The following is a 12,355-nucleotide window of genomic DNA, read 5'->3' on the forward strand; positions in this document are numbered from 1 at the left end:
TGGTAGTGGTTGGTTCTATTTACTCTTTTGGATGCTCAGAATTGACCAAGAAGTTCTCTGTTTTCCCGTTCTGGCGCCACCTCCCAAAGCTCTCGTGCTCGTACGTAGACGTTTCTCAGTAGAGAACACTTCCTCTCTGCGCCACCTTCTGAGTGTGGCAGCACTATCACTAAAGCTCAAGACTAAAGCTGTCTGCACGGTTGCTCGAGGAACACCGTAGCAAAGAAAAGAAAAGAAAAACATGACATAATGAATGAATTTGGAGAAGAACGGTAGCGTACCCAGTATTTAATCAAAATTCATGAAAGTCACAAAATTTCAGAGTGGTATGAGTGGCAATCTAAAGAAATTGGAACGAATTAGCCGTCCGACAGTGGTGAAAATGTAAATGTTTCAAACATTCGTGGCCGGTTAGCTCAGTTGGTTAGAGCGTCGTGCTAATAACGCGAATGTCGTGTGTTCGATCCCCACACTGGCCAAAATTTTTCTCCATTTTTTAAGACATACTTTATCCCCATAATTGTTGTTGCTGAGTGATATAACAATAAAGAGAATGATTGAGATTTTGTTTTTAATAATACATGAGATAAAGTAAAGAATAGATTAGGTGACTGAAGGGGTAACGGGGGCGAGGAAAAGAGAGAAATCCTGGGAAGATTTTGGCAGTGGCGCAGGAACAGGGAGAGTACGGGGTGTATGTTGTACCCCCTAAATCCGCCGATCCAGGTTGTACCCCTCTCAAATAATATAACGCATGCAAGGTGCTGATAATAAATAAAATAACCTGTTATATAATAGGCCTAGCCCAACACATTGTTTTTGTTCATGTTTGCAAACATTATCTTCCTTTCCAGAATAATTCAAACCACCTTAAACCATTGTGGATGCAGGCCCGTAGCCAGAATTCATCTCCAGGGGGGGCTCACGGGTAATGAGGGGGGGGCTTTGTAAATCAACTCCATTTTTCAAAAGTTTAACAGTGTTAAATTAAGGTAAATTATGTGTGTGGGGGTCATTAAGTTACATAAAGTTTAGAAATATCACACAAATACTACATTTTTTCTATATCTTTTAAAATATCACTTGAAGTGTTAATTGGCTGCTACTGAAATCATCCCTTACTACACACTCCATACTATGTTTGATGATACAGATATCACACAACAAAAAAGGGGCAATATTCAATCATAGTGCCTAGCGTACATTCCACTCCCTGCAGAAACAATAGAACTCCCCTTCGTTTCCAAAACTTGGGAGCTGTTAGCCTTTGACGAAGAACATAATGACATCAAAGTCACAGATTTCTGTATAAATGGGAGGTTGCAACTGGTGAAAAGAAGGTACAGATAAAGAAGCTCCCCTGTAAAGGAACTTTCTGAAGTCTAGAGATAAGAATCTCCTAAATACTTGCTGCTACTAGACTACTTGTAAATAAGATGAACGAATGTAATAGCTGCTGTTCATGCTCCCTGAATTTATCATTCACCAAAGTTGTGAGCAAATTAATATCGGCTGTCTACATTTCCACTCTTCACTGCAAACAAATTACACAAAATAGGTTTACCTAATGTCAAGGGGGCTGACCTCAGTTCCAGGGGATGCTGACGATAGTTCCAGGGGGGGCTCAGCCCCATGCCCCCCCGGCCCCTGCCTGGCTACGGGCCTCTGTGGATGATGTACTTTAGTTTGTTTGAGTTCTTGTTTTATGTGCACCTTATTCACCTTTCCATTTTAAAACAGGAAATTCATGAGTGTTGTCCTAAGATGAAATTTATAATACCCGCATCCCCACTCGAAATAATAATAATATCATAGGGTGTACCCTTTTTTAGGGCCTACAATGTACTAAGTACGTCTCCAAATATATTGAAAATTAAAAGTCCGGTGATAGATCATACAGATGCTGTCAACTCGCCATCACGGATTTTGCTGGAAACAATATATGTTTAAGGACCACATTATGCATGTCCAAAAATAAAATAATTTCCTTTTTTGTTGATTTGTTACAGTGTTACAAGATCACAAAGAAAGATACTATTTGATAAAAAGAAATACGCAAGGAAAATAATGCAATGTTCAAACCACTTTAAATAGGGATTTTCATAAACGTCTGAAAACGGTAAAATAACCACATGCGACAAATCAAAAATGGCTGACAGATTTACACACAAGCCTCAAATGTCGATTTTAAACACTTCATAATAATAATAATAATCCGTTGCGCAACAGCCCATGAAGGGCCTAGGCATACCTACCGACTGCCGATCTCCCTCTCACGCTTTCCTTCGTCACCTCTCTAAGCGTGGAGATCTTCAACCAGTATTGGAATAGTCGGGGGGTCAGCCCGACAGGATGTAGAAATAAGTTATTAAATTTAGTAGATGCAACAAGGGTTGTTTGAAATGGTGTGGAATGACTCTGTTTTAAGTATTTCCTCACCACTGCACACGTGCGAGCGAGTGTGCATGCACGCACAAAATGTTAACAGTAATATCTTGATGCTCTACAGGTTTCCTGATCAGCAGTAATCAGAAACAGTGTTGCCAGTGTAACATATTTTACAGTAAAAGCCCAAAAAATTATGGAACATGGAGGCCGTTTAAAAAAAAATCTTCCGAGTTACACACAAAAATATTGCCCGGTCTGATTGCACCTCCTGTCAGTTCAGTAACCAAAGATTATATTGTACAATTTTCAGAAATTTTGAGATGGGTGTTTTTGAGAAAATGCTGTCTGAAAAGAGATCAAAATGGATTCATTTCATTTTTTACAAAGAATTATCTAAATAACGTTAGACGTTAGTGCAGAAATGGCATTGTAAATAGTTAGTCCACTTCTTATATTCTATTATCCCAGGAAAACTCAAGTCCTGTTGTTCTTCACTTTTTAAACAAAAAAAATTGAAATTTGAAAAAAAATGAAATTTTCGTATATTTTTATTCTTAATTTTAGAATTGAAGAGGGTTTCATATATATGTTCCTTAATAAGGTTTTGGAAATACAAGCAATTTGATCAAGCTTTCAAATAAAGGAAACCTTAAGTCTCTACTATTTTTGGGTTTTGATTTAGTGGTTTTCATTGCGTATTTTTTTTTATCAAAAAGATGTCTTTCTTCGTGAGCTTGCAACACTGTAACAAATTAACAGAAAAGAAAAATATTTTATTTTTGAACATGTATCATGTATCATTTTTTTAGCTGATTTTGAAATTCGAAATTTACTTACTTACCTGTATGATTTGAGATGAAATGCCCAGTCCATTATTTTTGAAACGCAAGGTAACGAAACATGGGTTCTCGGCCTGTGTATGGGACCGGTGGCGACCCACCATCTTGAGGAAATTGGGGAGCTACGAGTGAGTAGCATAACCCGGTCTCGGAAATCTCCAATAAAGGCTGGGGGTTCGACGTGCTGACCCCACGTCACCCCATTACCGGTTGAAGATCTCCACACCTTTTAGTAGGATTGTGGGAGGGAGACAAGCAGTCGGGAGATCGGTTTATGCCCTTCAAGGGCACGGGTTATTATTATTATTATTAAGGTAACGAAACGATAGATTGAAATGCTCCCATCGATATACTTGTATGTCACACAGTAGCTTATTTCTTCAGGTTTTCTGAGACAGCTCACAGATTATTTTTCATAACTTTGTCAGAGCGTGTTCGGAAAAAAAATATATATACAGAGAGGTATTGTTGAAAATAGAAAATGACTCTAACTCCTCATACACGGTGAATCAATTGTTATCAATCAATAGAAAGATATTCAAGAGTTCTTCTAGCAATGACAATTTCTTGCTTTGATCTAAGAACTGAAGAATTTCGGTTTTGCTTACAAGGTACAGTACGTGAACCCAATGTAGCCTAGTACCCAATATGACCTTTTCGCTGTTTCCAAGTAGTTACAAGGTAAATTCAACAGATGACGTTAGTATGTCATTTAGACTGTCCGAATGACGTGATTGAACCTGTTGGCTGTACCTGTAGGACAGTAACTTGAGGGCAAAGAAGCGAAATAGCTGAATCTCGTGATTGTGTTCTACGTGCTGCCTCCTAGAGGAAGAAGAAGCAAGCTACTGTTGCTAGACAAGAGTCTGTGCAAACAGAACCTGGAATGGAGAATGTAGTTTCGTTATAATGTAAAGTGTTACGTTGTTTTGTGAGTTCCTTAATATATTCAGTTAATCTTGTTCATATATGTGTTTTCCATCGCAAAACATTATGGCATCCTACCGACTGCGCCATTGCATATTACAGTTATTGCTTTCTGCATCTTCTAAGTGATAGGTGTTTATATCTCTAGTCCATATTATGATAGCTCATAATTTGTACTTTCAACAATATAGATAGTTTAGACTTTAATCTAAAGGCCTGTTTATAACGAAGGAAAAAAAGAACACTATGTAAGGTAGGCTCAATATGGCCTACATAAGAATATACCGTGAAAGACATGCGCAAATGTGACATTTGCTACTTTTATGTACACGTAGTGTGTGTAGGAGTCACTAAGGATGATAAAGGACCTTTCATTTGCCCAGACTGTGATGTGTGATCGATCCATGGTCTTCTGCTGACAAGTTATGACACGTCACTTCCTTGTTTATTGGTTTGTAAACGATGTTATTTCTTTGTGAAATCTCATTATGTCCAGGGCCGGATTAAGGTGGGTGGTATTGATGCTGCAGCATTAGGCCCATTCCTGAAATAGGCCCAGATGAAAACACGAGAATTTTCCGAAAGCTTAACAATTTTTTTTGCTATATTAACCTGAAAATAAATCTTAGAATGAAATTTGGAGCCCCAATTTCGGACGCCTAGACACAGCGTTACTTATTATACAGTTACTATTAATCTTTGCGCTGTGACGTAACTATAACGTCGTTGTGTTTATTGTTCACCGAAGATTTCGAGCATCAGGCCCAATTTCGTCTTAATCCGGCCCTGATTATGTCGTTATGTAAATAAAACGTAAGTGTATCAACATACTTATCTACCTATAAAAATAACATTGTGGTAGTTTCTTTACAATTTCTGTAGTATTTTTTGATATGAAAGATCAACATTTTGACTATGCCATATTGGGTACATATGTACTCAATATGATCCAAAGTTACTTTTTAAGAAAATCTTCCCTTTAATCATGTTATTATTTGGAACTGACTCCAATTTTCAGTAAACATCCAGAAATGTTCCCTCTTTTGCGATTAGTTTTACCTTTCTGACTTTGTACACCAATAGAAACAACCACAAACCTTAGTTACTTTGGGTTCAGATATCTTACAATGAACAAAGCACCGTATTTGCCGGTGGTGTATAACATGTACCAGCGTATAAGACGAGCTCCCATTTTTTTACACATTTTTTAGGAAAAATCTCTATCACTGAATATCAATATGTAAGTCTACTTTCAACAAATAACTTACCTAATCCAAGTAGATACGAAAACATTTTAATCTTCTTCGTCACACACCGCAAGGAAATCGTGTAACTCAGAACAGAGGAAATTTCCAGAAATGGAGGCAATCAAAAACTGAGTGTCGGCGTATAAGATGAACCCTGTTTCTCAGGCCTATCTTTAAAGGACAAAGGTGCGTTTTACACGCCGGCAAATATGGCACATTCAGTGCTTGTAGAGTATCATAAAGTAGAGCTAATTCCATTATAAATAACTACTTTGCCAAATATTTTAGCAGTCCATCAAACTTGGCCCTCTCGCTTTCTCGACTCAGTATTTCAAAAGACACAAAAAAGCGCTATAGCTCTCAACAAGCACTGGAAGCATTCAAGGGCAAAGCGATCCAACATACGCCAAAAGCACTGATCAGTTTAAGCATTCCATAGAAAATTAGTTACTCATGATTGATTGATGGATTTGGTCTTCTAACTCCACTTTATGCACAGTAAGGCTAATCGGGACTGGACTTACAGTTTAAAGTGAGATCCGAACTACTGCCTCCACCAGGTATCGAACCCGGGACCCCTTGTCGGGAGGTCCCAGTCCCATGTAGTTACTCATGAAACATCCTCTATGAGTTTCATAAAATGCCTAATATCGATTGGTTGATTGATTTGATTTATTTTACTTCTCATTTCTGCCCTTTTTGGCAAATCGCGAAGATGAGTATACGCGATGACAAGATGAAATTGATGCAGGGACACCCACGATCACCCGTGCCCAGGCTGGGATTCGAACCCGGGACCCCTGGCGAAAATGCTGAACATATGGCATCTAAAACAGACTCGATACATCCGCTACAAATTTAGGTTATTTCTATCTATGGAACTCTAAGAATGGAATTAACTGAACTATAATAATAATCTGTGGCTCGACAGCCCTTGAAGGGTCTTGGCCTGACTGCCAGTCTCCCTCCTACAATCCTACCTAGAGGTGTGGAGTTCTTCAACCGGTATCAACCCCCAGCCGTTATAGGAGATTTCCGAGACCGGATTACGCTACTCACTCGTAGCTCCCCATATTTCCTCACGATGGTGGGTTGCCACCGGTCCTATACGCAGGCCGAAATCTCAGGAGAAAAGATGTTACTTTACTATAATCCAGTAACACGAGAAGTGTAGAACTATATACGATTGTCAATTCCGTAAAGAATACCATCTGTGACTCTTGTGATTGCTATGCCGTGCACGGAACACAGATTGAACTGTAAGGAATAACTTGCTCGTGTGAACATATTTTATTAGTTGTGAAAGTATATTTTTTCAAGTACTTTAGAGAGAGTAATGGCAGGTAATAGACTGGCAATATTGTGTGAAACATTATAATTTATTTTAACATTTTTCTTTAATCACAAAGTTGCATGTAGGATGAGTAAAAATCATGATTTTTATTTAAAAAATCATTTATGTTGATTTTTTACATCTAAATCGATTTTTTTGTTTTTTTTTTAGCAAAACACGCTTAAAATTGCTGGTATGTTTTTTGGCACCATACATATAGATACGTTTTGTTATAGAAAAGCTTTTTTCTAGTAAAATATTTTAACAGTTTATAACCCACAGCGCTACAGCCCTTGGCTTACCTATCGACTGCTGGTCTCCCTCCCACACTGTTCCTCCGTCACCTGTCATGGCGTGGAGGTCTTAGACCAGTATTGGGGTGACGGGTGATCAGCCCGACGAACCCCCAGCCGTTGTTGTAGGTTTTCTCGACCGGGTTTCCTCACGATACGTAGGCCGAATAAATTCCGACCAGAGCCGGATTCGAACCTACGCCATCCCTCATCCCGCAGCGAACGATCTCAAGATGAGTGAACGCCTTAACCCGCTTTTTTTTTTTTACAAAATAGGAAAGCCCCCTAAGCGGAAGCTTCCCCCCTCACATTCACTCATATCATTTCATTCACATTTCTATTTCAGGACTTTATCAGGACAGACAATCACAAATACCCATGCCTTACCCGGGACTCGAACCCGGAACCCCTGGCGTTGTAGCGCGCTCTGCTAACCACTTCGCCACGGAGGTCGACACTCGGCTACGGAGGAGGACATTTTAACAGTTTGATTAAAGCAAATAGAACATTGTATGTAAATATACATTTTTCTGTTTCTGATACTATATACATGAAAATAGTATGGAAATGTTTGATGAATGTGTTACTGAAACTATGATACATAATTTCAGTACCTTTTCTTCCAGTGAATTGTATCTTAAAATACTGTATATTTGAAAGTCTTTGTAGCTGAATTTGGGCAAATTTTTAAATGATGGTTTGCAAAATATTAGCTGTATATTATTCTACACAAAATGTGTGCTATTTTTTACTATAAAAATTATTGAATTTTAAATCAAGAGGATTTAAGTGTGTTTACAGTTTATATCTTACATTTCCTTTCGTATGAGCTTCACCCCATCAGTACATATATTACGAGATTAATACACTTTTATCAAAAGTGATTCTGATATCTACAAAATTATTCTATAAATTATTTATTTGAAGTGATTGAAATTGGGATTTAAATCAACCTTACTTAAATCAATCCACCTTGGGTTGCTGTGATATGTCTCCGAACAAACATAACATTTAACATTCTGTGTACTGTTGCTACGCTCCGGTGCTCATGGGCGGACTGACGTAAGAAGCATTGACTCTTATCGCACATATGAACACCAACCAAGGCCGGTTAGCTCAGTTGGTTGGGCGGCCCCTGTGGCGGAGTGGTTAGCACATCGCGCTACGACGCCAGGGGTCCCGGGTTCGATTCCCGGCTCGGCCATGGATGTTTGTGATTGTCTGTCCTGAAAAGTCTTGAAATTGAAATATGAATGAAATGATATGAGTGAATGAAGTGTGATGGGGGAAGCTTCCGCATAGGGGCTTTCCTTGTGAAAAAAAAAAAAAAAAAAAAGAAGTTGGTTAGAGCGTCGTGCTAATAACGCGAATGTCGTGGGTTCGATCCCCACACTGGCCAAAGTTTTTCGAAAAGAGCTGGTACGTTTGTATGTGGGCATATGTGAATAAAAATGTCGATGTCTATTCATCGGATGCTGGTGGAATTTGAAATTTTGGGTGCGTCAGCACTATTCTGCACCCGTCACTTTATACGGGGTCCAGTTCTTTACCAGAACTAAACTATCATAACTGTAATCCCGTATCGTAACTATAATATTAAAATATTCTAACTTTGGTTAAAAGCTGAGGCTGCAAAGAGGCACTCAGCACATATAAGGACAAAACAAAGGACAACACACACACGGTCCTACGAAGATTATACAGGCCATAGGGCCAGACGCCAGAGCCTCCATAGTCTGCAAAATGCACTCCAAGGTGTACTATGTGGAAGGTCATCCCTTACACCCCTGCTGGGTACAGTAATATATGTTTGCATGAACATGATAACTTCAAATCGAAGCAATGTTTTATGAGGGGGAAAGCACCATTATGGGGGAAAATGTGCCTTGTTTGCCCCTCCCTGGAAAAAATCCTGCAGACGTCCATGCCTGTATCTCTATCTATAATTTCTTATCTTTCACCTTTTACTTCCTATTAACCTTGTCTCTTTCTATCCTATACAGTGGCGGATATAGAAGTTACAGTTGAGAGGAGCGAATTTCAGTTAGCTGTCTCATCTAACCGAGAATCAATTCCAACTAGTGCCGGATCTACAAATCTTGCCCCCCTTCATAATATTACCAAAGGCTCCCACTCTACTTACCTACCTACCTTCACTCACACACACATATATATAACACACATATAATGTATGTGTGTGTGTGTGTGTAATTCAAAAATCCCTTAACACCCCCTATAAAAAGTGAAGAGTTAGTCTGGGTAAAATTGGTCATGTTAGGAACATGTTAGGCCGCCTCGATGGCGCAGTGGTAGCGTCCTCTCCTTGTAATCAAGGGGTCCCGGGTTCGATACCCGGTGGAGGTACATAGTCGTTCGGATCCCACTTTAAACTGTAGGTCCAGTCCCAATTAGCCTTACTGTGCATAAAGTGGACTTAAAACACCAAATCAATCAATCAATCAATCATGTTAGGAACATGTTAGGCTTAGGGGGAACCACATATCTGTGTTCCAAGCGGACTTCCGCCATATTGTATTCAACTCAAAATGTTTAAATGGGAAGGGGGTGATATGCATAGGCGCCGATTTCTTCAGATATTTTGGATGGCAAAGCTAAGTAAAGCATAAATACTGATTTATTTCTGTTTGGGGGGGGGGGGGAAGAACTTCTTTTTTTTTGTAAGTTGGGCCTAATGTACAATTGAGTTAACCTTTGAAAAATTGTAATTATAATAACTAGCTTTTACAACAAAACATATACGTATATCAGGGTATATCGAACCTTATTAGCTGGACAAAAAAATCACTCTAGTACTGTGATTATGTAATTATACAACATAATACTTTACATGTAACTGTTGACAGAGAATTTGATTATCATCTTTGATTTTCAATATGTATTCCTACAATCCTTTAGGAGTTTAATATCTTCACACATATTTACATAAAAAAGGAAGGCCCAAGATAAAATTTTCATACAGGCGAGGTCGATTTTTGGCACCCCAACTGCCCACCCTGTCACCCCCCGCCTCTACTTTCTACCCTGATCCCACTACTTTACACCTTCAGCTAATGCAAGACATGACTGTGCTGTATATGTTTTACGGTTTAAACGACGATAAATAATACCCATGTATTTTCAATGCCTTAATGTCAAAGAACGCGTGTATTGTATTGAATATCTAAATAACAGTAGTCTCTAAGTTTAAATTGCTACATGATTTTGCAATATACGTTTGTCATTGAGCAGTAACTTCAATGATTTACACAAATCCAACTCTTTATAAAACAAATATACACACTTATGTAATCAGAAATAAGGATTGGCTCTACTAAATGTGCACGCCCCGGTCTGGCGCCGTCGAGGTTGGTGATCACACACATGTGTACAGGTGCATGTGAAAATATACTAATCCTGCGATTATATAAAACAGTGGCATATTGAAAACAGAATATTTTCAACTTCTGCTTGGCTTTTCCGAAAGGTGCCTTTTTTGCAATGGACTGGCTCATTCAAGAGCATGAAGACTACAGTATTCCCATTAATTTCCTCTATTCTCACACATATTCATTCATAAATACCATGCGTTTTCCTTAATTCATTGTCGGCTTGAAAAAAGAAATACTGAGATAGTAAACGCACAAGCACCTGCTGTGTGCAAAGTTTCTGTCTGCAAAAGTTATGTAATATGTTGAAAGTTACTGGACCCCCTATACGGTGGGTCAAACTAACCGGAGGGGCCCGGACCCCTCTGCCCCCCGTGGTGATGTGACACTGTTTTCTCACACCTGTAAAATGATATATTTGTTACAATCATGCAGTCATAACTTTATCCTGATTAAAGATAGAGTGAAGAAACCTTTACCACTGCATTTCTCGTGAAATTCTAGCTTTATTTGGTTCTATTGCCACGCGGGAGACCCGGGGTGGGTGATCTTAGGTCGGAATTTTTCCGGCTTTGTCCCCGCATAAAGCGGCTCCAGGGCCCACCCAGCATCAAATCAAATTGTACCCGGTGAGAGTTAAAGGCGGCAGGAGCGTGGTGCTGATCACATCGCCTCCAAGATGTCCAACATCGTAAATACGTGGGGCCCTGCCCTACATCCACATACCCTAAATGTGCCTTCATTGGACGGTGCTATATGCACGGAAACTTTAACTTTGCCTTTAATAATAATAATAATAATCCGTTGCGCAACAGCCCATGAAGGGCCTAGGCATACCTACCGACTGCCGATCTCCCTCCCACGCTTTCCTTCGTCACCTCTAAGCGTGGAGATCTTCAACCAGTATTGGAATAGTCGGGGGGTCAGCCCGACGTATCCCCAGCCGTTATAGTAGGTCTTCTCGACCGGATTACGCTCACTCACTCGGAGCTCCCCAATTTCCTCACGATGGTGGGTTGCCACCGGCCCTATACGCAGGCCGAATAAATTCCGACCAGAGCCGGATTCACCTGTATATATTGTATTCGTTTCTGTACCCCTGAGTAAGTAAGTTTATTTTTTACTAACGAGAACCCTCTACTATGCCAATGGCTGAGGTCCCCCTAAAAGCTTACTTGTCTCCGCCCCCCCCCCCTCCCGCACTGCGGGGTTTTGCGGCTTGTAGATCCGGCACTGATTCTAACCTACACTTGCACTGTTATATACAAACATTATACAGTACTGTGAACAGGAACCAACTATGTTCTAGAGATTTTCAACAATAAGGGCCCAGGGTTGGAATGGGCTGTTATTATTGCATGCCGTTATTACCACAATTCCTCCTATTGTCCAGTAAACTGAACGATCAGATAGGATGAGAAGTAAAATAAATGAAAAACGCATTCTTTGCAGGGGTGTCGGGTTCGATCACCTTTTCAGGCATATTGCACAGGTTCGGATCCAAATTTAAACTGTAGAGTCTAGGTCCAATTCCGATTAGTCTGTCAACCGGAAAAGTGGGCTTGAATCAAACTTTATATAAACATACGCTCGAGCGTATTAAACTTGGTGTTAAAAGACAAGGCATTTGAGTATTCAAAAAAATATGGCATAATACGTAATATATCCAAAAACCTGGGATGGGCGATTGGTTAGAACGTCATGCTAATAACGCGAATGTCATGGATTCGATCCCCACACTGGCCACTCCTTTTACACATACCTAATCTGCTAACTTCGTGCTTAAAATCGAACCGCTTGAAATGTGTTACTTTTCCACCTGGAAGCTACCAATATGTTATTTTTTAAGACATGCAATTTTCTTCGAGTGAAAGGGAAGGATTTGTACAGTTTTCGATGCCAGAATAAGTTTTCTATCTGCCGTGACTGCGGATTTTGTGAA

General features: G+C 39.7%; 1 non-coding gene across 1 annotated transcript; it reads left to right on the forward strand.

The window, feature by feature from the left end:
• The first annotated feature begins 405 nt into the window (after positions 1-405).
• On the forward strand, positions 406-479 carry TRNAI-AAU (transfer RNA isoleucine (anticodon AAU)). Its single transcript has one exon. It is a non-coding gene; the product is annotated as a tRNA-Ile (tRNA).
• The last annotated feature ends 11,876 nt before the right edge of the window (positions 480-12,355 follow it).

Source organism: Lepisma saccharinum, chromosome 12 (assembly GCF_977018435.1).
Source record: "Lepisma saccharinum chromosome 12, izLepSacc3.1, whole genome shotgun sequence".
In the NCBI taxonomy this organism is placed as follows: domain Eukaryota; kingdom Metazoa; phylum Arthropoda; class Insecta; order Zygentoma; family Lepismatidae; genus Lepisma; species Lepisma saccharinum.